The sequence below is a fragment of the Episyrphus balteatus genome, chromosome 1 (genome assembly GCF_945859705.1).
Source record: "Episyrphus balteatus chromosome 1, idEpiBalt1.1, whole genome shotgun sequence".
NCBI classification, from domain to species: domain Eukaryota; kingdom Metazoa; phylum Arthropoda; class Insecta; order Diptera; family Syrphidae; genus Episyrphus; species Episyrphus balteatus.
In genome coordinates, this window is record NC_079134.1 from 93,514,817 (window position 1) to 93,542,349 (window position 27,533).

At 32.6% G+C, this 27,533-nt stretch overlaps 1 protein-coding gene and 4 pseudogenes across 8 annotated transcripts in view; all 5 read left to right on the top strand.

The window, feature by feature from the left end:
- LOC129921226 (SLIT-ROBO Rho GTPase-activating protein 1-like) overlaps positions 1-27,533 on the top strand; it is a 747,084-nt gene that overhangs the window by 598,389 nt on the left and 121,162 nt on the right. The gene's annotated exons all lie outside the window — the stretch shown is intronic.
- On the top strand, positions 1,501-2,616 carry LOC129921229 (proteasome subunit beta type-1-like; annotated as a pseudogene).
- On the top strand, positions 8,312-11,432 carry LOC129921231 (proteasome subunit beta type-1-like; annotated as a pseudogene).
- LOC129921232 (proteasome subunit beta type-1-like) lies at positions 11,552-15,491 on the top strand (annotated as a pseudogene).
- LOC129921230 (proteasome subunit beta type-1-like) lies at positions 15,611-19,977 on the top strand (annotated as a pseudogene).

Below are 27,533 nucleotides of genomic sequence, written 5' to 3' on the forward strand. Positions count from 1 at the left end.
TCCATTAGGGGGTTCACATTGACTAACTTACCGGACACACCGATTGTCATTTGTCCTGATGGGCGGATGATATTGTGCGTTCACACTCATCAAACAATTTTCATCAAAACCTATTTTCCAGCTTATTTTTAATGTTTCCTTTGCATCTTCTGTTCTCAAATTAAAGAAAATGGAGTATCACTGTCTGCTGGATAGACATATGGCCGTCGGATGTGTGTTCACATTATCAAAATACGATCCGATCAGACCAAATGGCAGCTGGTCTGTCCGGTAAGTTGGTCAATGTGAACCCCCCTATAATGACATTTTTTTTCATAAGTTGTCAAAAAAGAAAATGAGTGCGTTCAGCACATCAAAATCTGTGTGTTTGGGTATGTTTAATTTCCTCATTTTCGATTTCGATTATAAGGCCGTGTGTGAATTGGGTTAAATATTTAACCTCTGTAAAATTTTTGACACTATTGAGGTGAATAAAAAATTTTCAGTTGTATGGCTTATTGTTTAATATTGTTCTCTGCCTCTTTCTACCATGATACTACTCCTTTTCAATAAAAAAAAAAACATCCGCCAACAAAATTTAACCTAAATTTAACCTGGTCCCAGAGCCCATTAAATTTTTAACAACTTAACATTTTTTATTCACCACAATAGTGTCAAAAATTTAACAGAGGTTAAGTATTGAAACCAATTCAAAAACGGCCTAAATCTTGTTTTGGGGAGATTTATATTTGTATGGTAAATCACGTGATTTAGAGGCCGTAGGCAAATCACCCAATTTTTTTAGATTTTTTCGGAAAAATAAATTTTTTAACTCACCACAGCTGTAAACCAAAATCGAAAAATTGAATACGGTGGCAATACGGTATGGAAAAATTCCAAGCCGGAAAAGTTCCACACGGGTAATTGTATGAAAAAAAATTCCAAACCGGTGATTTACGTCAACGTTCACGTGTGGAAAAAATCCAATCTGGAACGGCGACGACGTTTACATGAGAAACTTTTCCACACGTGAACTTTGACTTTCTGGTTTGGAATTTTTTCATACAACTACCCGTTCCCGTAGGTACGCATCTCTTTCTGGTGTCGTCATTCCATAACTACTATTTGCCAAAAGTGAAAAGTGCAAATTTACAAACTCATTTTGTGACAAAATTTTAAACAAAGATGCAAAAAACATAAATTTGGTTTCAAACCATTTTTATATTTTTCTCTAAACATAAAATGAAAAACAAAATACGCAGAAGTTATTCTTCACGTATGATAACCCTAGACGTTCTTCACGTGTGAACAGGCACAATAATGCACACAAAAATTATGCACATGTAGCTGCTGATTTATGTACGCTATAGAAAAATGTCATTTTGACTTTTCCAGTAGTGTTTTTTTTATTTGAATTTTGACATAAGATTCTTGTTTCTTGTTGTTTATTTGAAAACCTTCAATATAAATTGATTACATAGGCAGCTTCCCTGCAATTGTCATCTCATCAGCGGCATTTGCAAACATTTCTTTGCTTCATAAAAATCTATTTTCCCAATTTTATTTATAAAACAAAATAAAATATGTTGAGTGCTGGAAATTTCCCCGAATACCGTGTTCCCGGTGTACAACATGATGATTGCTCTACCTATGAATCTAATGGAGGGAGCATCGTGGCCATTGCTGGAGATGATTTTGTTGTAATTGCAGCCGATAGTCGTCTTAGCAGTGGATATTCCATCCACACACGTGACCAGAACAAACTTTTCAAACTATCTGGTGTGATACTCTTGCATTGACTACTTTAGTCAAAGCTCGCATGCAAATGTATGTGCACACTCATCAAAGGACAATGTCCACTGATGCTGTTGCTCAAATGTTGTCCATTCTAATGTACAACAAGCGTTTCTTTCCATATTACGTGTCAAATGTTTTGGCTGGTTTAGATATTGAAGGCAAGGGTGTTGTTTATAGCTACGATCCAATTGGTCATTGTGAGCGTGCCAAGTATCGTGCTGGAGGGTCATCAGGACCTCTATTGCAGTCAGTATTGGATAACCAAATTGGTTACAAGAATATGCTGTTGGATGAGAAGCCAGCTTTGACTAAAGAACGCGCTACTGCCGTTGCTATTGATACTTTCATTTCTGCAGGGATATCTACACTGGCAATGCTGTTTATATTAGAAGTATTACTTCAGTCCCGTGTACATGTGTATGTACACACACGTTTTTTTTTATGGGGAACAGATTTTTTGAAGCCAAAATGTACGTGTTTTTCTTTCAAAATATTCTGTTAAAAATATTAAATTATTTACTTCCTTAATCCAACAAAAAGCAAATGATATTGCAACTGGATAACGGAAAATAGTAGACAAAAATAAAATATAAGAAAACCTTTAAAAAAAGCATGGAACTAAAGGAGACCATTCCGAGAGCATTAGTTTGCTGCTTTGGTCGAAGAAATGATCAAATTATGTGGAATGCCTCAATTTATTTCAGTTATTTGTTTATCATGTCAAAAAAAAGACAAAGCTTAAGAAACTTTATTGATTGATTCTTTAATTAAAATTACAAACACAAAATTAATTACATGTCCATCTGAAGAAACAAACAAAGTAATAAGTTGGGCAAAAAAATAAAAAAAAATAATGAATAAAAATCCACATATCAACACCAAAGAAAAAAATTATATAAATATTGACTATTAAACATTTTAATTGTTTTTGTGCACTAAATACAATCAAATAAGAGTTGTCAAAATTTTCGAAGTCATGTGTTCGAAGGATTTTTTGTTTTGTTAAGTTGGCTGTACTTCTTTCCCGAAAACGAAATTCCGATGGAGATTGCCGATAAGGAGAAAAATTCCCGGGGAGAAAACCTACTCCCGGGGAAATTTCTCACGTGAGATTGCCGATAGGGCTGATTGGCTAGAGCTAGGAGAAGTCAAAACTTATTTACAGAGAATGGATAATATTTGTTTAGATGAATTGACAGCTCTCAAACAAAGAGTTATAGCAATCGAATCAAACAATGACCTCATTCATAATTATCATACTTCTTACAATAAAAGGATGAGAATTACTAGATCACCTTTCGATTTTATAGGAAACGTGGCACATACCTTATTTGGGGTATTGGATCAAGATGATGCTAAGGACATACAGCACCAAATCTCTTTGGTCAACCAAGATGAACGGCATCACGTGCATCTCTTTAAAAAGCAGAGCTCAATCGCAGATTCAACCGTAAATCTGCTTAAACGAAATAATCTGCAACTCAGTCAGCAATATCAAGGTTTTAAAACCATGTTCGAAAAATCCTTAAACAGCATTGAAAAGCATCAAGAAATAATTGATGTCAGTCAGAGCTTTTTTGCATTAATTTCATATTTGATTTTGTCAATTTCAAACCTCGAAAGAGTGCAAGACATATTACTTGACGTTTTTCTTAGTTTTAATAATGTCAAAATGAATCCTCATTTTATTTCGCCGTCACAATTTATTAAACAGCTCCAAATTATTCGGAAATTATTTATGTTGTCAAAATTGTCACATCTATTTTATTTTTCAAATTATCAAGGTTTTTATCCAAAATCAGTTTGTCGTAAACGCCACCAAAATCAACTTTTTTTCCATCCCGTACACGTACGACAAAGTAGGCGCACGTACAATATTCCAATACTAAAAAATAAATAAAAAAATTTTCACAGTTCGTTTTTATTTATTAATTAAACATTTAAAATATAGTTTCTTATTACATAGAAGTAGTATTGGTTTGACTTAGAGGCTCAATTATTAAAATAAATATATTTAAAATAAAGAAAAACCAAAAAATATGACCATAAACATAAAAAAATTTAAAAAACGTCTTTACAAAAAATAAAAGTCATCCTATGGCTATGAAATATGAAAGAAATAAAATAAAAATAAACCAAGTTTGGTTAAATTAATAAGTTAATATATGATCATAAATAAAAGTAAATTAAATAAATATCAAACTAAAGAATATATTCTAATTTTTTGATTTGAATAACGCTTCATAATATTCTTGGTCCGATTTAGGCATAAATATGAAAAGGCTTTTAATATCAATAATCTTTTCCTTAGTTATCGAGTTAGATTTTTTAGTAATTTGAAGACATTGGCTGAACAAATTTACAGGAGTTGCTATGGTAGACTTTTTATATGTTTTAAATATTGATGAGCTTTTATATTCCACTTTTCTACCGCTCGCTTTATAAAATAGTGTAAAAGTATCATCAGTATCATCAATTTGCAAAACAATATCGCAAATTTAGCGAAGAACAATGGCGCCTTAAAAAAATAATTTTCGACCAGCAGGTGTTTTTTGCGAGCGGGTGCAATAACAAAACTCACAGCAACCCTTTTTCGCTTCGTTCACGACAACGCGCGTGAACGAAGAGGCGCCACGGGCTCGGCGCTCACGACTACAGTCGACTTGTTGAACTTGTGTGTTCGATACAAGATCAATAAGTATACAGCAATAAAACAGCAACCTTTTTTTCACTTTACTTCGTTGAAGACAGCGCGCGCGAACGAAGTGACAAGATCAAAAAGTGTACAACAATAAAACTGCGACCTTTTTTCACTTCGCTCAAGACAACGCGCTTGAACGAAGCGGCGCCCGCGACCGACGCACAGTGTGTCGAGCCCATACAAAAGTTTATCATAAATACTTGCAGCTAAGTTTTTGGATTTTTAATATCTTTTTTTGTGTTTTTATGGCAGGAATAGAAAAAAAAATTACAAATTAACAAATTAAGCAACCTATTACTTTTTTTTTTAGTATAATTTATGAAATTAACATTTATTGAAGAAGCCACTTGTGAGCAAAATTAATTTTTTTTTATATATAAACAAAAATATACTTTTCGTAAGGTTTTTGGTGTGCTGAACTCGAATCCGAACTCAGAAAAATTCTATCATATCACGTTTTTGAAATATTCCCGTTAGAAAATCTGAAATGTCGTTTTTTAACAGTTTTTGAGGTTATGTTCTTGAACGTGGTGATTTATTTTAAATAAATTTGTGACAGTTTCTATAAGAACTAAATGTTTTCTTTTAAAGCCCGTTTAAATCTTTTCAATATCTTTTTTCTACCTTGAGAAATCTTAGGTTGAAGTCAACTTGTTTTGTTTATCTTCTCTATACAAAAAAATCGTATGTTTATTTGCGTTTCATAGCAAATCTCGAATAGTTTTTTGTCAATCGCTTTCAAATTTTGAAATAACGTTTTATGTGCATTTTCGTAAATTCTTATATCGGCGAGGTTGGTAAATACGCTATAATACACAGTAGAGCGTGGCCGGGTCAAGTAATTATATAACTTTTAAGGCTTTCGCGGTTGTTTATACATGACATTATTAGGGTTTTCGGATTAACCGCGTTTTATATATATAAATATAAAGTGAGTTCAATTCAGTACTCACCCCGAACGTTTCGCTTCAAATTACAATGAGCGTGGTCACCGGGACCACGCTCATTGTAATTTGAAGCGAAAAAAAGTGAGTTCAATTCAGTACTCACCCCGAACGTTTCGCTTCAAATTACAATGAGCGTGGTCACCGGGACCACGCTCATTGTAATTTGAAGCGAAACGTTCGGGGTGAGTACTGAATTGAACTCACTTTATATTTATGTATATAAAACGCGGTTAATCCGAAAACCCTAATAATGTCAAGTAATTATATTAAAAATCTAGTATGCAGAAAAATATAATTTTTTTCTTGTTGAAAACAATATTTAAAATATTTTTAATTACATAAATAGCTTTTTGTTACTTGTGTATGGCTAAAAATTATTAAAAACATCGATTTTTTCATTTTTGTGATCCCCTTGAAGATGTTTCTCAAAAAATGAATTATTTTGAGTACTTGACTCGTATCACATAAATGTGAATATCTCTGGTAATCGCAAACAGAAGCAGACCAAACTTTGCCAATATTAAGTATAGGCCTATGGCAAAATAATATAAAAAAATTATGGATATGATTTAATAAGTATTTTTTTAAATTAAGTTTAAAAAATATTTTTTTTTTTTTTGGCCATTTATCAAAGAAATTTTAATAACTCATATATAATTTTATAAATTTAATTTTTTTTGTTATACGTTTTACAACAACACTCAAATAAACAAAATAACATTAACAAAATTTTTCAAACAATTACCAAACGTGAAATATATACTCTCAAAGATTCCCATAAATTCCTCAAAATATTTTCGATTTCCGAGGTACTCATGTTTCGGAGCTTATTTTGAATACATAACCTGGGTTATTTTGTAAGATAAATATGTTTTCATATGAGTTGACACTTCTAAATTATATTTTAATAGCAAAAATATTAATTTTTAACAAAAAAAAAAAGTGATTTATCATAAGGGGACGACACACTGTGCGACGGTCGACTTCTTGATCTTGTGTTCGATAGAAGATCAACAAGTGTACATATTTATAAGCGGTACTTGCGACCGAGGATGAGGTCAAGTATCTAGCGGCAGGAACAAACGACAAGAACCATGACAAAATTAAATACAACACTCAGATGCACTTTTTTCTTCCTTGCACCTCTAGGAATAGTGCATAACCTCAAATAGCGCAAAGCTTAACCCTCTACTGAATGAATTATGAACGAAATGAAATAAAATTTTTTTTAACAATTTTTTAGCTTTATTAGGGGTTGAAAAAAGGTATTACATAAATTTTTTTATTTTTTTACATATATATACATTTTTTGAAACATAAACCATATATGGGTTAGTATGCAGCAAGTCAATTTCCAGCAAACAATTAATAACCCATATATGGTTTAGTATGCATTCAAGGTATGTTTTGTAAAATATGTTTTTATTACATTGGACTTTCCTTATTCATGGAATTTATTCAAACTCTTTCTTTTATCATTGTTGCAGAAGAACCCCTTCATTTTCTACATGTACACAATACGTTTTCAGTCCCGGAATTTGATATATTGGTGTTTTTGTTTGCCATTCAGGGATATGGTCGATGTTTTCAGTTAGTACTGAATTCAACGGCTTTTGCCCTTGGTTGTTGTGAGTGAATTGGAGTTTCGGGATTAGATGGGGCTGGGCTTCCGTGACTTGTATATAACTCCCTCAGCTTTGTTTTGTTCCATATCTGCTTTGATCACATGCCAAAGCTGAAGGGCATCATCTTTTTCGTGACATTTTAGGTTTTACAGATTTGCAAAAGTGCTCGGAGATGGCTTGTTTGATGTTAAAAAGGGCCAGAATCTGAAGCTAGATCGTCATCACTTCGAAAGCCATCACCAGTTTTAGCATTAACACACTTATTTTTTCCATAGAAAGTCTTTCAATTCATTTTACAAAAAAAAAAAAAAATTCCCACAAAAATCAGTAATGTAAGTCGCCAACACATGATAACCCATATATGGTGTTTTGGAAAAAACGCAAAAAAAAGACAAAAATTATTAAAAAAACAAACTTCTTAAACATATAAAAGTATAATAAATTCATACGAAACTTATTTTCAATTGGATGCAACTTACTTATTTCATATAAAAAAAGACTTGAAAAGTTCACACTTTTATTCACAGATTTGCACTTTAGACATGCTCGTGAAACAATGAGTTTATTTCAGAATCACGACTCTCTTATTGATAATAAAAACCGGTTAATTATAAAAAAATAGACATAGTTTTATTAAAGTTTTTTCTTTTTGACATTTGATGCAATATAACAAGAATAAATCGATATGAAATCGATAAACCATATATGGGTTACTATGCGGTAGAGGGTTAATGCAGCCCTTAGTTTTTAAATTCGTTGTCCTTATAGCACATGAAGTCCTTATTTTCAATAAATACTTTTCTAGTAGGTTTATTATATTTGTTTATATTCTATTTGGGTCATATACCTACATACATGTAAGACAAAACAAGTTCGAAATTTTCTCCCTATCTTTTTTGTACGACGTACGACAAACCAATACTTTGTTTATATTCTATTTGGGTCATATACCTACATACATGTAAGACAAAACAAGTTCGAAATTTTCTCCCTATCTTTTTTGTACGACGTACGACAAACCAATACTGAAGAAAAAAAAGCTGAAAAATACATAGAATTTTTGTCGTAAACGCCAAAAGTTGACGCTTATGACAAACCAACGCTAATCCGATGCTTATTTTGTGGATATACGACAAAATGCACACAAATTATCTCAGTAACGGTAAACGATAGGACAAATCTGATAACAGAAATGAAAAGAGAACGTTCTAAAACCTATTACTACATATCCAGTTTAAAAAAGTGCATTTTGGCGTTTACGACAAAACAACTCTCGGGCGACGAACTACCAACAATGATTCATCGAGACAGCGGTATAAGTTGTGAAGTCTTGCTTCTGAATCATTTGAGTAGTGCTTTAAGGTCCATTTTTTTCACTCGGAGTTGAACAAAACTTGAGAATTTTTATATTAAAAATTCTCAAGTTATGTTCAACTCTGAGTGAAGAAAATGGACCTAAGTCACTGTTGTTTAACGAGATCCATCTCTCAAGATCGATGGGTAAGCCTAAGAAGTTCCAATACTTAGATTATCGCTCTTAAGGAGGCTGTAACTGGTTTATTGGTGTGTGAAGGAATAATAAAAAGTCTAACCCTTAGTGACAGTGGTTTTATAGAATTTTTGATACCATGTATTTTAAAACTTCCACACATAGTGATAAATGGTCGAGCCTTTAGCAATACCACCTTAAAAAACTCATTTGTTCCCTCTATTAAAATTTCTGAGTCAATTAAAGGTACAATACCGATGAAAAATATGAACATCATAACATCCTCGAGCAATGAGACTAATTTTAAAGAGATAGAAGATTTAAAAGGCAAAATTAGTGAAGTTGATAAAGACCTAGATGATGATACCTGGGTAAATTCTATAAACACGCACGATTACCATCATTATAGCATGAGCTTCATATTATTCCTTACAATGATTGGATTCATCATTTGCAAACATTTCTTTGCTTCATAAAAATCTATTTTCCCAATTTTATTTATAAAACAAAATAAAATATGTTGAGTGCTGGAAATTTCCCCGAATACCGTGTTCCCGGTGTACAACATGATGATAGCTCTACCTATGAATCTAATGGAGGGAGCATCGTGGCCATTGCTGGAGATGATTTTTTTGTAATTGCAGCCGATAGTCGTCTTAGCAGTGGATATTCCATCCACACACGTGACCAGAACAAACTTTTCAAACTATCTGGTGTGATACTCTTGCATTGACTGCTTTAGTCAAAGCTCGCATGCAAATGTATGTGCACACTCATCAAAGGACAATGTCCACTGATGCTGTTGCTCAAATGTTGTCCATTCTAATGTACAAGCGTTTCTTTCCATATTACGTGTCAAATGTTTGGCTGGTTTAGATATTGAAGGCAAGGGTGTTGTTTATAGCTACGATCCAATTGGTCATTGTGAGCGTGCCAAGTATCGTGCTGGAGGGTCATCAGGACCTCTATTGCAGCCAGTATTGGATAACCAAATTGGTTACAAGAATATGCTGTTGGATGAGAAGCCAGCTTTGACTAAAGAACGCGCTACTGCCGTTGCTATTGATACTTTCATTTCTGCAGGGATATCTACACTGGCAATGCTGTTTATATTAGAAGTATTACTTCAGTCCCGTGTACATGTGTATGTACACACACGTTTTTTTTATGGGGAACAGATTTTTTGAAGCCAAAATGTACGTGTTTTTCTTTCAAAATATTCTGTTAAAAATATTAAATTATTTACTTCCTTAATCCAACAAAAAGCAAATGATATTGCAACTGGATAACGGAAAATAGTAGACAAAAATAAAATATAAGAAAACCTTTAAAAAAAGCATGGAACTAAAGGAGACCATTCCGAGAGCATTAGTTTGCTGCTTTGGTCGAAGAAATGATCAAATTATGTGGAATGCCTCAATTTATTTCAGTTATTTGTTTATCATGTCAAAAAAAAGACAAAGCTTAAGAAACTTTATTGATTGATTCTTTAATTAAAATTACAAACACAAAATTAATTACATGTCCATCTGAAGAAACAAACAAAGTAATAAGTTGGGCAAAAAAATAAAAAAAAATAATGAATAAAAATCCACAAATCAACACCAAAGAAAAAAATTATATAAATATTGACTATTAAACATTTTAATTGTTTTTGTGCACTAAATACAATCAAATAAGAGTTGTCAAAATTTTCGAAGACATGTGTTCGAAGGATTTTTTGTTTTGTTAAGTTGGCTGTACTTCTTTCCCGAAAACGAAATTCCGATGGAGATTGCCGATAAGGAGAAAAATTCCCGGGAGAGAAAACCTACTCCCGGGGAAATTTCTCACGTGAGATTGCCGATAGGGCTGATTGGCTAGAGCTAGGAGAAGTCAAAACTTATTTACAGAGAATGGATATTGTTTAGATGAATTGACAGCTCTCAAACAAAGAGTTATAGCAATCGAATCAAACAATGACCTCATTCATAATTATCATACTTCTTACAATAAAAGGATGAGAATTACTAGATCACCTTTCGATTTTATAGGAAACGTGGCACATACCTTATTTGGGGTATTGGATCAAGATGATGCTAAGGACATACAGCACCAAATCTCTTTGGTCAACCAAGATGAACGGCATCACGTGCATCTCTTTAAAAAGCAGAGCTCAATCGCAGATTCAACCGTAAATCTGCTTAAACGAAATAATCTGCAACTCAGTCAGCAATATCAAGGTTTTAAAACCATGTTCGAAAAATCCTTAAACAGCATTGAAAAGCATCAAGAAATAATTGATGTCAGTCAGAGCTTTTCTGCATTAATTTCATATTTGATTTTGTCAATTTCAAACCTCGAAAGAGTACAAGACATATTACTTGACGTTTTTCTTAGTTTTAATAATGTCAAAATGAATCCTCATTTTATTTCGCCGTCACTATTTATTAAACAGCTCCAAATTATTCGGAACAACATTCTGTCCCATCTTAACATTCCGACAGCATCTGTATAAGATATTTTTAAGCTGTCATCTATTAAAGGACGAAGTCTTAATGACTCAATAGTATTTGAAATGATGATCCCTTTGGTTGATAACCAAGAATTTCAGCTTTTTAATTTAGTTCAGTTTCCTCTATTTCAAAATGATTCAAGTTTCATAATAGAGTTATCATCCCCTTATTTAGCAGTCACTGCAACAAGAGGATAGGTATTTTGAATTAACAAAAAATCAGCTATCATCATGCCATTTCCTCTCAACGAAAAATTTTGTCTGCAACCAACAACTCGTCGCCTGAGAATTGTTTTGTCGTATACGCCAATTTTGGAATTTTGGAAAATCGCACACTTATTTTTTCCATAGAAAGTCTTTCAATTCATTTTACAAAAAAAAAAAAAAATTCCCACAAAAATCAGTAATGTAAGTCGCCAACACATGATAACCCATATATGGTGTTTTGGAAAAAACGCAAAAAAAAGACAAAAATTATTAAAAAAACAAACTTCTTAAACATATAAAAGTATAATAAATTCATACGAAACTTATTTTCAATTGGATGCAACTTACTTATTTCATATAAAAAAAGACTTGAAAAGTTCACACTTTTATTCACAGATTTGCACTTTAGACATGCTCGTGAAACAATGAGTTTATTTCAGAATCACGACTCTCTTATTGATAATAAAAACCGGTTAATTATAAAAAAATAGACATAGTTTTATTAAAGTTTTTTCTTTTTGACATTTGATGCAATATAACAAGAATAAATCGATATGAAATCGATAAACCATATATGGGTTACTATGCGGTAGAGGGTTAATGCAGCCCTTAGTTTTTAAATTCGTTGTCCTTATAGCACATGAAGTCCTTATTTTCAATAAATACTTTTCTAGTAGGTTTATTATATTTGTTTATATTCTATTTGGGTCATATACCTACATACATGTAAGACAAAACAAGTTCGAAATTTTCTCCCTATCTTTTTTGTACGACGTACGACAAACCAATACTTTGTTTATATTCTATTTGGGTCATATACCTACATACATGTAAGACAAAACAAGTTCGAAATTTTCTCCCTATCTTTTTTGTACGACGTACGACAAACCAATACTGAAGAAAAAAAAGCTGAAAAATACATAGAATTTTTGTCGTAAACGCCAAAAGTTGACGCTTATGACAAACCAACGCTAATCCGATGCTTATTTTGTGGATATACGACAAAATGCACACAAATTATCTCAGTAACGGTAAACGATAGGACAAATCTGATAACAGAAATGAAAAGAGAACGTTCTAAAACCTATTACTACATATCCAGTTTAAAAAAGTGCATTTTGGCGTTTACGACAAAACAACTCTCGGGCGACGAACTACCAACAATGATTCATCGAGACAGCGGTATAAGTTGTGAAGTCTTGCTTCTGAATCATTTGAGTAGTGCTTTAAGGTCCATTTTTTTCACTCGGAGTTGAACAAAACTTGAGAATTTTTATATTAAAAATTCTCAAGTTATGTTCAACTCCGAGTGAAGAAAATGGACCTAAGTCACTGTTGTTTAACGAGATCCATCTCTCAAGATCGATGGGTAAGCCTAAGAAGTTCCAATACTTAGATTATCGCTCTTAAGGAGGCTGTAACTGGTTTATTGGTGTGTGAAGGAATAATAAAAAGTCTAACCCTTAGTGACAGTGGTTTTATAGAATTTTTGATACCATGTATTTTAAAACTTCCACACATAGTGATAAATGGTCGAGCCTTTAGCAATACCACCTTAAAAAACTCATTTGTTCCCTCTATTAAAATTTCTGAGTCAATTAAAGGTACAATACCGATGAAAAATATGAACATCATAACATCCTCGAGCAATGAGACTAATTTTAAAGAGATAGAAGATTTAAAAGGCAAAATTAGTGAAGTTGATAAAGACCTAGATGATGATACCTGGGTAAATTCTATAAACACGCACGATTACCATCATTATAGCATGAGCTTCATATTATTCCTTACAATGATTGGATTCATCATTTGCAAACATTTCTTTGCTTCATAAAAATCTATTTTCCCAATTTTATTTATAAAACAAAATAAAATATGTTGAGTGCTGGAAATTTCCCCGAATACCGTGTTCCCGGTGTACAACATGATGATAGCTCTACCTATGAATCTAATGGAGGGAGCATCGTGGCCATTGCTGGAGATGATTTTTTTGTAATTGCAGCCGATAGTCGTCTTAGCAGTGGATATTCCATCCACACACGTGACCAGAACAAACTTTTCAAACTATCTGGTGTGATACTCTTGCATTGACTGCTTTAGTCAAAGCTCGCATGCAAATGTATGTGCACACTCATCAAAGGACAATGTCCACTGATGCTGTTGCTCAAATGTTGTCCATTCTAATGTACAAGCGTTTCTTTCCATATTACGTGTCAAATGTTTGGCTGGTTTAGATATTGAAGGCAAGGGTGTTGTTTATAGCTACGATCCAATTGGTCATTGTGAGCGTGCCAAGTATCGTGCTGGAGGGTCATCAGGACCTCTATTGCAGCCAGTATTGGATAACCAAATTGGTTACAAGAATATGCTGTTGGATGAGAAGCCAGCTTTGACTAAAGAACGCGCTACTGCCGTTGCTATTGATACTTTCATTTCTGCAGGGATATCTACACTGGCAATGCTGTTTATATTAGAAGTATTACTTCAGTCCCGTGTACATGTGTATGTACACACACGTTTTTTTTATGGGGAACAGATTTTTTGAAGCCAAAATGTACGTGTTTTTCTTTCAAAATATTCTGTTAAAAATATTAAATTATTTACTTCCTTAATCCAACAAAAAGCAAATGATATTGCAACTGGATAACGGAAAATAGTAGACAAAAATAAAATATAAGAAAACCTTTAAAAAAAGCATGGAACTAAAGGAGACCATTCCGAGAGCATTAGTTTGCTGCTTTGGTCGAAGAAATGATCAAATTATGTGGAATGCCTCAATTTATTTCAGTTATTTGTTTATCATGTCAAAAAAAAGACAAAGCTTAAGAAACTTTATTGATTGATTCTTTAATTAAAATTACAAACACAAAATTAATTACATGTCCATCTGAAGAAACAAACAAAGTAATAAGTTGGGCAAAAAAATAAAAAAAAATAATGAATAAAAATCCACAAATCAACACCAAAGAAAAAAATTATATAAATATTGACTATTAAACATTTTAATTGTTTTTGTGCACTAAATACAATCAAATAAGAGTTGTCAAAATTTTCGAAGACATGTGTTCGAAGGATTTTTTGTTTTGTTAAGTTGGCTGTACTTCTTTCCCGAAAACGAAATTCCGATGGAGATTGCCGATAAGGAGAAAAATTCCCGGGAGAGAAAACCTACTCCCGGGGAAATTTCTCACGTGAGATTGCCGATAGGGCTGATTGGCTAGAGCTAGGAGAAGTCAAAACTTATTTACAGAGAATGGATATTGTTTAGATGAATTGACAGCTCTCAAACAAAGAGTTATAGCAATCGAATCAAACAATGACCTCATTCATAATTATCATACTTCTTACAATAAAAGGATGAGAATTACTAGATCACCTTTCGATTTTATAGGAAACGTGGCACATACCTTATTTGGGGTATTGGATCAAGATGATGCTAAGGACGTACAGCACCAAATCTCTTTGGTCAACCAAGATGAACGGCATCACGTGCATCTCTTTAAAAAGCAGAGCTCAATCGCAGATTCAACCGTAAATCTGCTTAAACGAAATAATCTGCAACTCAGTCAGCAATATCAAGGTTTTAAAACCATGTTCGAAAAATCCTTAAACAGCATTGAAAAGCATCAAGAAATAATTGATGTCAGTCAGAGCTTTTCTGCATTAATTTCATATTTGATTTTGTCAATTTCAAACCTCGAAAGAGTACAAGACATATTACTTGACGTTTTTCTTAGTTTTAATAATGTCAAAATGAATCCTCATTTTATTTCGCCGTCACTATTTATTAAACAGCTCCAAATTATTCGGAACAACATTCTGTCCCATCTTAACATTCCGACAGCATCTGTATAAGATATTTTTAAGCTGTCATCTATTAAAGGACGAAGTCTTAATGACTCAATAGTATTTGAAATGATGATCCCTTTGGTTGATAACCAAGAATTTCAGCTTTTTAATTTAGTTCAGTTTCCTCTATTTCAAAATGATTCAAGTTTCATAATAGAGTTATCATCCCCTTATTTAGCAGTCACTGCAACAAGAGGATAGGTATTTTGAATTAACAAAAAATCAGCTATCATCATGCCATTTCCTCTCAACGAAAAATTTTGTCTGCAACCAACAACTCGTCGCCTGAGAATTGTTTTGTCGTATACGCCAATTTTGGAATTTTGGAAAATCGCACACTTATTTTTTCCATAGAAAGTCTTTCAATTCATTTTACAAAAAAAAAAAAAAATTCCCACAAAAATCAGTAATGTAAGTCGCCAACACATGATAACCCATATATGGTGTTTTGGAAAAAACGCAAAAAAAAGACAAAAATTATTAAAAAAACAAACTTCTTAAACATATAAAAGTATAATAAATTCATACGAAACTTATTTTCAATTGGATGCAACTTACTTATTTCATATAAAAAAAGACTTGAAAAGTTCACACTTTTATTCACAGATTTGCACTTTAGACATGCTCGTGAAACAATGAGTTTATTTCAGAATCACGACTCTCTTATTGATAATAAAAACCGGTTAATTATAAAAAAATAGACATAGTTTTATTAAAGTTTTTTCTTTTTGACATTTGATGCAATATAACAAGAATAAATCGATATGAAATCGATAAACCATATATGGGTTACTATGCGGTAGAGGGTTAATGCAGCCCTTAGTTTTTAAATTCGTTGTCCTTATAGCACATGAAGTCCTTATTTTCAATAAATACTTTTCTAGTAGGTTTATTATATTTGTTTATATTCTATTTGGGTCATATACCTACATACATGTAAGACAAAACAAGTTCGAAATTTTCTCCCTATCTTTTTTGTACGACGTACGACAAACCAATACTTTGTTTATATTCTATTTGGGTCATATACCTACATACATGTAAGACAAAACAAGTTCGAAATTTTCTCCCTATCTTTTTTGTACGACGTACGACAAACCAATACTGAAGAAAAAAAAGCTGAAAAATACATAGAATTTTTGTCGTAAACGCCAAAAGTTGACGCTTATGACAAACCAACGCTAATCCGATGCTTATTTTGTGGATATACGACAAAATGCACACAAATTATCTCAGTAACGGTAAACGATAGGACAAATCTGATAACAGAAATGAAAAGAGAACGTTCTAAAACCTATTACTACATATCCAGTTTAAAAAAGTGCATTTTGGCGTTTACGACAAAACAACTCTCGGGCGACGAACTACCAACAATGATTCATCGAGACAGCGGTATAAGTTGTGAAGTCTTGCTTCTGAATCATTTGAGTAGTGCTTTAAGGTCCATTTTTTTCACTCGGAGTTGAACAAAACTTGAGAATTTTTATATTAAAAATTCTCAAGTTATGTTCAACTCCGAGTGAAGAAAATGGACCTAAGTCACTGTTGTTTAACGAGATCCATCTCTCAAGATCGATGGGTAAGCCTAAGAAGTTCCAATACTTAGATTATCGCTCTTAAGGAGGCTGTAACTGGTTTATTGGTGTGTGAAGGAATAATAAAAAGTCTAACCCTTAGTGACAGTGGTTTTATAGAATTTTTGATACCATGTATTTTAAAACTTCCACACATAGTGATAAATGGTCGAGCCTTTAGCAATACCACCTTAAAAAACTCATTTGTTCCCTCTATTAAAATTTCTGAGTCAATTAAAGGTACAATACCGATGAAAAATATGAACATCATAACATCCTCGAGCAATGAGACTAATTTTAAAGAGATAGAAGATTTAAAAGGCAAAATTAGTGAAGTTGATAAAGACCTAGATGATGATACCTGGGTAAATTCTATAAACACGCACGATTACCATCATTATAGCATGAGCTTCATATTATTCCTTACAATGATTGGATTCATCATTTGCAAACATTTCTTTGCTTCATAAAAATCTATTTTCCCAATTTTATTTATAAAACAAAATAAAATATGTTGAGTGCTGGAAATTTCCCCGAATACCGTGTTCCCGGTGTACAACATGATGATAGCTCTACCTATGAATCTAATGGAGGGAGCATCGTGGCCATTGCTGGAGATGATTTTTTTGTAATTGCAGCCGATAGTCGTCTTAGCAGTGGATATTCCATCCACACACGTGACCAGAACAAACTTTTCAAACTATCTGGTGTGATACTCTTGCATTGACTGCTTTAGTCAAAGCTCGCATGCAAATGTATGTGCACACTCATCAAAGGACAATGTCCACTGATGCTGTTGCTCAAATGTTGTCCATTCTAATGTACAAGCGTTTCTTTCCATATTACGTGTCAAATGTTTGGCTGGTTTAGATATTGAAGGCAAGGGTGTTGTTTATAGCTACGATCCAATTGGTCATTGTGAGCGTGCCAAGTATCGTGCTGGAGGGTCATCAGGACCTCTATTGCAGCCAGTATTGGATAACCAAATTGGTTACAAGAATATGCTGTTGGATGAGAAGCCAGCTTTGACTAAAGAACGCGCTACTGCCGTTGCTATTGATACTTTCATTTCTGCAGGGATATCTACACTGGCAATGCTGTTTATATTAGAAGTATTACTTCAGTCCCGTGTACATGTGTATGTACACACACGTTTTTTTTTATGGGGAACAGATTTTTTGAAGCCAAAATGTACGTGTTTTTCTTTCAAAATATTCTGTTAAAAATATTAAATTATTTACTTCCTTAATCCAACAAAAAGCAAATGATATTGCAACTGGATAACGGAAAATAGTAGACAAAAATAAAATATAAGAAAACCTTTAAAAAAAGCATGGAACTAAAGGAGACCATTCCGAGAGCATTAGTTTGCTGCTTTGGTCGAAGAAATGATCAAATTATGTGGAATGCCTCAATTTATTTCAGTTATTTGTTTATCATGTCAAAAAAAAGACAAAGCTTAAGAAACTTTATTGATTGATTCTTTAATTAAAATTACAAACACAAAATTAATTACATGTCCATCTGAAGAAACAAACAAAGTAATAAGTTGGGCAAAAAAATAAAAAAAAATAATGAATAAAAATCCACAAATCAACACCAAAGAAAAAAATTATATAAATATTGACTATTAAACATTTTAATTGTTTTTGTGCACTAAATACAATCAAATAAGAGTTGTCAAAATTTTCGAAGACATGTGTTCGAAGGATTTTTTGTTTTGTTAAGTTGGCTGTACTTCTTTCCCGAAAACGAAATTCCGATGGAGATTGCCGATAAGGAGAAAAATTCCCGGGAGAGAAAACCTACTCCCGGGGAAATTTCTCACGTGAGATTGCCGATAGGGCTGATTGGCTAGAGCTAGGAGAAGTCAAAACTTATTTACAGAGAATGGATATTGTTTAGATGAATTGACAGCTCTCAAACAAAGAGTTATAGCAATCGAATCAAACAATGACCTCATTCATAATTATCATACTTCTTACAATAAAAGGATGAGAATTACTAGATCACCTTTCGATTTTATAGGAAACGTGGCACATACCTTATTTGGGGTATTGGATCAAGATGATGCTAAGGACGTACAGCACCAAATCTCTTTGGTCAACCAAGATGAACGGCATCACGTGCATCTCTTTAAAAAGCAGAGCTCAATCGCAGATTCAACCGTAAATCTGCTTAAACGAAATAATCTGCAACTCAGTCAGCAATATCAAGGTTTTAAAACCATGTTCGAAAAATCCTTAAACAGCATTGAAAAGCATCAAGAAATAATTGATGTCAGTCAGAGCTTTTCTGCATTAATTTCATATTTGATTTTGTCAATTTCAAACCTCGAAAGAGTACAAGACATATTACTTGACGTTTTTCTTAGTTTTAATAATGTCAAAATGAATCCTCATTTTATTTCGCCGTCACTATTTATTAAACAGCTCCAAATTATTCGGAACAACATTCTGTCCCATCTTAACATTCCGACAGCATCTGTATAAGATATTTTTAAGCTGTCATCTATTAAAGGACGAAGTCTTAATGACTCAATAGTATTTGAAATGATGATCCCTTTGGTTGATAACCAAGAATTTCAGCTTTTTAATTTAGTTCAGTTTCCTCTATTTCAAAATGATTCAAGTTTCATAATAGAGTTATCATCCCCTTATTTAGCAGTCACTGCAACAAGAGGATAGGTATTTTGAATTAACAAAAAATCAGCTATCATCATGCCATTTCCTCTCAACGAAAAATTTTGTCTGCAACCAACAACTCGTCGCCTGAGAATTGTTTTGTCGTATACGCCAATTTTGGAATTTTGGAAAATCGCATTTTAAGGTTTGAGCTTTTATAAAAAAAAACTGTCCGATAGATTTTTTTCAATTTTTAATAGAATATTTTGTGCGATATGTTCTTCATATTTATGTTGTCAAAATTGTCACATCTATTTTATTTTTCAAATTATCAAGGTTTTTATCCAAAATCAGTTTGTCGTAAACGCCACCAAAATCAACTTTTTTTCCATCCCGTACACGTACGACAAAGTAGGCGCACGTACAATATTCCAATACTAAAAAATAAATAAAAATATTTTCACAGTTCGTTTTTATTTATTAATTAAACATTTAAAATATAGTTTCTTATTACATAGAAGTAGTATTGGTTTGACTTAGAGGCTCAATTATTAAAATAAATATATTTAAAATAAAGAAAAACCAAAAAATATGACCATAAACATAAAAAAATTTAAAAAACGTCTTTACAAAAAATAAAAGTCATCCTATGGCTATGACATATGAAAGAAATAAAATAAAAATAAACCAAGTTTGGTTAAATTAATAAGTTAATATATGATCATAAATAAAAGTAAATTAAATAAATATCAAACTAAAGAATATATTCTAATTTTTTGATTTGAATAACGCTTCATAATATTCTTGGTCCGATTTAGGCATAAATATGAAAAGGCTTTTAATATCAATAATCTTTTCCTTAGTTATCGAGTTAGATTTTTTAGTAATTTGAAGACATTGGCTGAACAAATTTACAGGAGTTGCTATGGTAGACTTTTTATATGTTTTAAATATTGATGAGCTTTTATATTCCACTTTTCTACCGCTCGCTTTATAAAATAGTGTAAAAGTATCATCAGTATCATCAATTTGCAAAACAATATCGCAAATTTAGCGAAGAACAATGGCGCCTTAAAAAAATAATTTTCGACCAGCAGGTGTTTTTTGCGAGCGGGTGCAATAACAAAACTCACAGCAACCCTTTTTCGCTTCGTTCACGACAACGCGCGTGAACGAAGAGGCGCCACGGGCTCGGCGCTCACGACTACAGTCGACTTGTTGAACTTGTGTGTTCGATACAAGATCAATAAGTATACAGCAATAAAACAGCAACCTTTTTTTCACTTTACTTCGTTGAAGACAGCGCGAGTTAAAGTTACCGTGGAGCGGTAGCTTAAAAAAAACGAACTTTCTACTTCAACAGACAAACTTTAATTAAATTCCAAATCAATAAAATAAATACAATATTAGTACAAATTGTTAATTAGGCAAAATACATAATTCTTTAGAATTTTTGTTAACAATTCTTGGAAACGATACATCAATGCATTAACCTTTGAGGAAATGCTTACTTTGTTAAATTAATATGAATTCATTAGAAATAAAATATTTAAATACAGAATCGCTTATTTAGCGAATTATTATAAAAGTAAAATATTTGAATCAGGTCAGCAGTTACGGTGTGGGGGCAGTTTGGTTGCACATGTAACTCCTCCCCCCTTAGAATAGAGCGACGGCCACAATGACGTAATTGGGGATGGAGCGAAAGACATCAGTGTTGGTTGTTGATTTTCGTTGCGATGGGTTTTTCTTCTGAGGATGATAATGGCTATGATGATGATTATGATGGTGAGTATTGAAAACAACGCTGTAGATGCAGATATAAGGTGCAGCACTTCTGTTTTTCCATAAAATTTTGCAAAGTTAGAGTTAGTGATGAAGTTATACTCTTTAAGTTTTTCCAGGTTAAGGTCTTCTTTGACGACTGTAGCTTTTATATGGCTGCTTGGGGGTGGTGGAATGTGGACCTCGTCCCAAAAGGTGTCGGGATTATCTTCATATGTTAGACCATTGATTTCGATGCTGCAGTTCTGGAAATGAATAAGTGCTGTGCCTTCTAGCACAGAAGTTTTTGTGCTGCAAGTAGAATTAATTAGTAGTTTTGGTGTATTAAATATCAAAATATAATTTTTTTCTGGTTGTAAAATCTCTGATGTTTTGCCTTTGTCGGTGAAAGGGCAATTAGCTGCTTCGTTCCTCATCAGTTTTCCCATGCATTCGGACCCTTCAAGCAAGAAAACGGAGTCCAGAAAAGACAGTCCGACCTCCGACCGAGAAAAGCGGGGTTGCACTCACACACTTGCAACTTTTTGTGTATGAACACAAAGTCTAAGAGCATCGTGGTGAAAACTGAGAAAAGGAAAAAAAAGTAGACATATAGCCAACAAGAGCAAAAGCGTCATTTTGTTATTTTTTGTTGAAGTGTTTAGTCGCGTCGTGTCTCGTGTCGTTGTTAATAAAATATAAGTATAATTATAAACAATTATATCAAACTATTAACAATGTGGAAACAAAAAAAGGTATGTTGTATATATCGCTCAAAGTGTTTGGATTAAAGTGATGTGTTTCTGTTTGTGTTGTAGATGTAATCCCTAAAGTTGAAGAAAAAGGCAGAAGGTGAAACATGCGATTGGGCATCTAAAGAAACACCAACAACAGCAGCAACAACAAATAAAATAAAATGAAAAAAATGTATTGTATTTTATGTTGTATATATTGTGAAAATTTCGTTTGCCTAAATAAAATAAAAAATAAAACAGTTTCAGTGAAAAAAAAAATAAATCTTGTTCTTTTTTTGGTCGCAAATGCGAAATGTCATCCCTTTCTTATTCCTCTTTCTGGTAGGTTTTCGCTGCTCCGGCTCAGGTCCGCCTTCGGCTCCGTTTTCTCGGAATGGAGATTTTCACCACACCAATACATATGCAATCGACTTCGCGGTGATTATAATTTCCATACTAATTTGAGCCGCCTTCGGACCAGTTTCTGATCCGAAGTCGGACTCAGCTCCGCCTCAGGCGGAGCGGATTCGGACCGAGGTCGGACCTGTTTGCTTGAAGGGGAGTTGTTGATGTCTTCCTCGTGATGTGCATTCGTGCAGTAGAATATACCTTCTATCTTGGGGCAAGGTTTTGTAAAATGCTGTATTTTTTTTTCGTTAATGTTTATGTAAGGTTCAATTGTAAGGAATTTTGTTTGATTTATTGGAAGAGGAACTACATGATAAAAAAAATATTTTTCATTAGACAAATTTGGAATTCTTACATTAAATATAATTTTAGAGCCATTGTAATATGCTTGTAAGCCTAGAAATTCATAAATTTGCTCGTTAGATTCGATTTTAACATTTTGTTTGACAAATTTATTTTCAATATAATAGAGTTCTTCTGTATTTAATAGAAATTTAGGAATTATATTTAATTTACTGAGGATAACTGCTTCAGCAATATTTGAAATATGATTTGTTAGTAAATCAATGTTAAAATTTATTTCGTTTAGATATTGTGTTTCTAGAAAAACATGATCTTCTCTTTTTACAGCATTATAAGTTTTTAAAAGGAATTCTTCAATTTTATTTTGTTGGTTATTAATGTGTGAGGTGATGTTTTTAAATCTCTCTATTGTTTGAGAGTTAATTGCGTTTTGGGATAAAAATGTATTAGTAATATTGGTAAGGTTTGAATTGAGGTATTGAATTTGTTCGTTTATAGTTTGTGCGTCTTGCGCATCCATGTTCCCGGTTATGAACTTAATAGTTGAACCAAGTCCATTAATAAGACCTCTTTTGTTTCTTTTCATAGGATATAATGTAGCAAATTTATTTGTTAGTTCTTTAAGTTTTAGTTTTGTTACGTGAATTGAATTAGTATATGTAGCTTTTTTTTCGAAAAGGTTTAATGTGTTAGTAATTTGTTGTATGTTATTTTCATAGTCTTCTAGGTTAACGATATGGATTAAATTATTGTAGTTAGTAATTGATCTGGAGGGTCCTAGTCGTATGGTAAGTACGCCGCGATCTTTCGGAAAATTGAAGATTTCTATTAGTTGTGTTACTACCAACGGAATGCTGTAAAAAGGATTACATAAAATTTGTTTTAGATTTTTTTTTTTGTTAGTTTGTAATTAATATGTTATTCTATAAAATTTGTTTGTAAGCTTTTAATCTGCGATGATGATGCTGTAATGTTACATTGATGTTCAGTGAATGTATTTATGTTTGTATTTATAGGGGTATTTATATAGGAATTTAAAATGTTTATTTTAATATATTTAAGAAAACATAATATGTAATATAATTATTATTATTTTATATATTTTTTTTTTTGTTTTTTTTTTTTTGTTTTATGTATTTATATAATATAAAAGCTTTGTATATTATTTGAATGATGTTAACCATATTCCTTGGTTACATATTCTTAATATAAGCTTAGTTATTTTATATTATTATTATTTTTTATTTTTTTTTTTTTTGTGTGTTTTGTTTATATATAAGCTTTGTATTATTTGAATGATGTTAACCATATTCCTTGGTTACATATTCTTAATATAAGCTTAGTTAAACTTTTTTTTTTTGTTTTCATTAATTTTTTTTTTTTTTTTTTTTAATACTTTTGTTCTATATTTTTTTTATTGTTTGTTTTTTTTTTTTGTTTTCTTCTCTATCCATGTGCTTTGGATAAAAGAAGGGTTTACAAATGCACTAAATTCTCTTAAATTGTAATGAGGTTAAGGGTTTTTTTTTTGTAATGTACCACGATTTAAAGTTCAGATATAGAAAAAGGAAGTATAAGAATAAGTGGTATTAGGATAGTTAAGAGTTTTTTTTTTATTGTTTTGTCATTCGTCTGATTTTACTTTTATGTAATTTTTTGTTGTTCTGAGTAATTATTGTAAATTTGTTATTTTGTTTAACTTTTTGCTTAGAAAATCTAGGTGTGAGTTTATTTCGTCTACATTCTTTGCGAAAGATGGTGTCTTCGACTTCTAAGTCTTCTGGTGTTTCTCTGTTATCATTCAACTTTTCGGTTCTATTTTTTGTTATGGTATCAACTTTTTCTTTGATTTTAGGGTAGATGTTATCAATAAACTCATTTAATTTAAGAAGGTACTCGTGTTCATTTGAGAATTTAAGAGTTTTTAGAAATTTATATGGTCTACCGAAAAATAGTTCATATGGTGTAAGTTTTGTAACGAAATGTATAGCGTTATTATAAGTTATGAGTGTTTCTGATATGTAAAATTTCTTCGTGGTCAACTTTTAATTTTTCTTCTATTCTTTTTGTATAGATGATCCTATAAATTTCAGTAAGGGTTGAATGGAGTCTTTCAACTATACTATTACTAGAGTTTTGTTGGAACGATGTAAAATGAAGGGTGATTTCATGTTGTTTGCAATAATCTTGGAATATGTTCGCGATGAACTCGGAACCTTGGTCGCATATAATTTTCTTCGGAATGCCGTAAAGTCTTATGAAGGTTTTGAATTGTTTGAGTATAGCTACACTTTCTCTACAGTTGAGAGGAAATCCCCATGCGATTCTTGAAAATTTGTCAATTATTGTTAGTATTTGATTTTTATTTATTGTATATATATCCAAGTGAATAATTTCTAGCGGTTTTAGGGGATTCTCGGGTTGGACATATTTGATTTTTGGAGGGTTTCTATCATATTTCAGTTTTTTACAATGATCGCAGAAGTTTAGGGTTTTTTCTATTTTCTCCTTCATATGAGGGAAGTAGTATTCACGTTTTAAATGGAGTAATGTTTCGTTTATTCCTCTGTGGTTCGAGCGATTATGGTAGTCACGTATAACATGCTCTTGTTCATCCGGTTTTCTGATGTCTTTAAGGATCTCTGTGCATCTTAATAAACGGAGGCTTTTGTTTTGGGAAAAATATTTGGAAAAAGTTGTTTGCAATATAGAGAAGATTTCATCTGTAGTATAAACAGCAGTTTGTTTTCTGTGTGGAAAAAATTTCTTGAGTATATCTATCATGATATTCTCGTCATATGTCGTTCTACGTATTGTTCGTCTTTGTCTATTTTTGAAAATTGTTTCCACTGTCATCGGGGAACCTTTGTCATTCTTTTCTAGTATGACTTGCAAATTAAATTCATTTAACGGTTTCTCTGATATTGGGATTCCGTCGTTTAGATTTTCTTGAGCACTGTGAACTGTTTGAAGGTCTTCATCGTTATTGAAAATTTCATGATAAGTTCCATCCGGATTTATCAATCTAATGCGGCTCAAGGCGTCGGCGTTTGTGTTTGCTTTTCCCTTCTTATAAACGATTTCGAACTCGAATTCTGCTAGCTTTAAACGCCATCTAACTAATTTTGAATTTGGTTCTTTAAGGCTCATAAGCCCCATTAATGGTTTATGATCCGTAACAATTAGAAATTTTCGTCCGAAGAGGTAGGGCCTGAAATATTTGGTCGCCCAAACAATAGCGAGAAGCTCTTTCTCTATTGTCGAATAATTGCATTCGGAAGAAGAAAGAGTTCTGCTTGCGAAGGAGATGGGCTTGTCGCTTCCGACTCTGCCTTGCGACAGAACTGCGCCTATTGCATAGTTACTAGCATCGGTAGTAACTATGAAAGGTTTTGAGAAATCGGGGTGGACTAAGATGGGGTTATTCGTAAGAAGGTTCTTACATGTTTCAAACGCTTCTATGAATGTTTGATCTATGGTTTGATCGGCTCCTTTTTTGAGTCGATTAGTGAGTGGTTTAGTTATTTTTGCGAGGTCTTTTATAAATTTTCTATAATAATTAATAAGACCTAGGAATGACTTTATTTCTTTGTTAGTTCTAGGGAGTGGGAAATTTTTAATAGCCTGAATTTTATTTGGGTTAGGTTTAGTTCCTTCCGGTGTGATTATATGGCCTAGAAAGGCAATCTCATGTCGTAAGAACTCACATTTGTCCATTTGGATTTTTGAAGTTATACTTCTTATGGGACGGTGGGTATGAAAATTTGTTTTTTGACAAGAATGTCAAAGGGATTATGACGCGATCGCCATCTCCGAGACAATTGGGTAGCAGGGCTGTCGTTTCGCCTTTAGAGTTGGTAGTACTTTTGTATTTAAAAATGCAGTACGGTGAAAAAAAAACACATAACACGTGGCAAGTACTATGTGGCATGAATCATGGTGCAAGTTGCATGTGGCATGTGGCAAGTACCATGTGGCATGAATCATGGTGCAACTACATGTGGCAGGTAGCACGAGGCATGTGGCATTCAGTATGCAAAATGTGACAAGTTGTATGTTGCAAGTTGAATGTGGCAAGTTGCATGTGACAAGTTGCATGTGGCAAGTTGCCACAAAAAACAAAAACGTAAATACTCATAAATAAAAGGAAAATAAAACAACGTAGACTAAAAATAAACTTGTATTGATATAAAGGCCATCAATCGTAGATAAAATTTAATTTTTTTTCTCAAAAATCAAGCCCCGAAAATTGGTATGAAGATTCTTAATTTCCAATTATAAAGATTTGTTAATGCATAACTACATATATTTAGGGAAGTCAGATTGTCTTGGGTTAAAGTACGGAGATACCATCAACAAATTTCCTAAGTACCATAATTTGAAATGGTTAAAAAAAAATACGCTGTTTGATTATTTTAATAATAATAATATGAAACAAAAATAATAAAAATATCAAATGAAATTCATTTAATATACTGAGTGAGAAGTATAACTTCAGTCGCGTGTACATGTGTACACACAATCTTTTTTTAAGTTGGAGCTTCGTAGTCTATCGAAAACTGTTTTTATGCTCTCGATATGTTCTTGTAAGGAAGTGGAGTATATAATGATGTCGTCTAAATAGACGAGACATATTTTACCTGCTAGTTCTTTGAGGACGTTGTCCATCACTCTTTGGAAGGTGGATGGGGCGTTTTTCAGCCCAAATGGCATCCTAAGATATTCGTAATGCCCACCTTCTACCGTGAATGCAGTTTTGGGAATGTGAGCTGGGTCCATTTCAATTTGGTGAAAACCGCTTGCCAAATCGAGGGTGGTGAAGTACATACATCTACCTAATTTATCTAGTATTTCGGTGATGTTGGGAATTGGATACCTGTCTGAGACTGTTTTTTCATTGACTTTTCTGTAGTCAATCACGAGTCTCCATTTTTGTTTTCCACTGGCATCTGATTTTTTGGGTACTATCCACACAGGTGAACTCCAAGGGGAGTAGCTTTGGCGGATGATTCCTTGTTCCAACATTTTTGAAATCTGA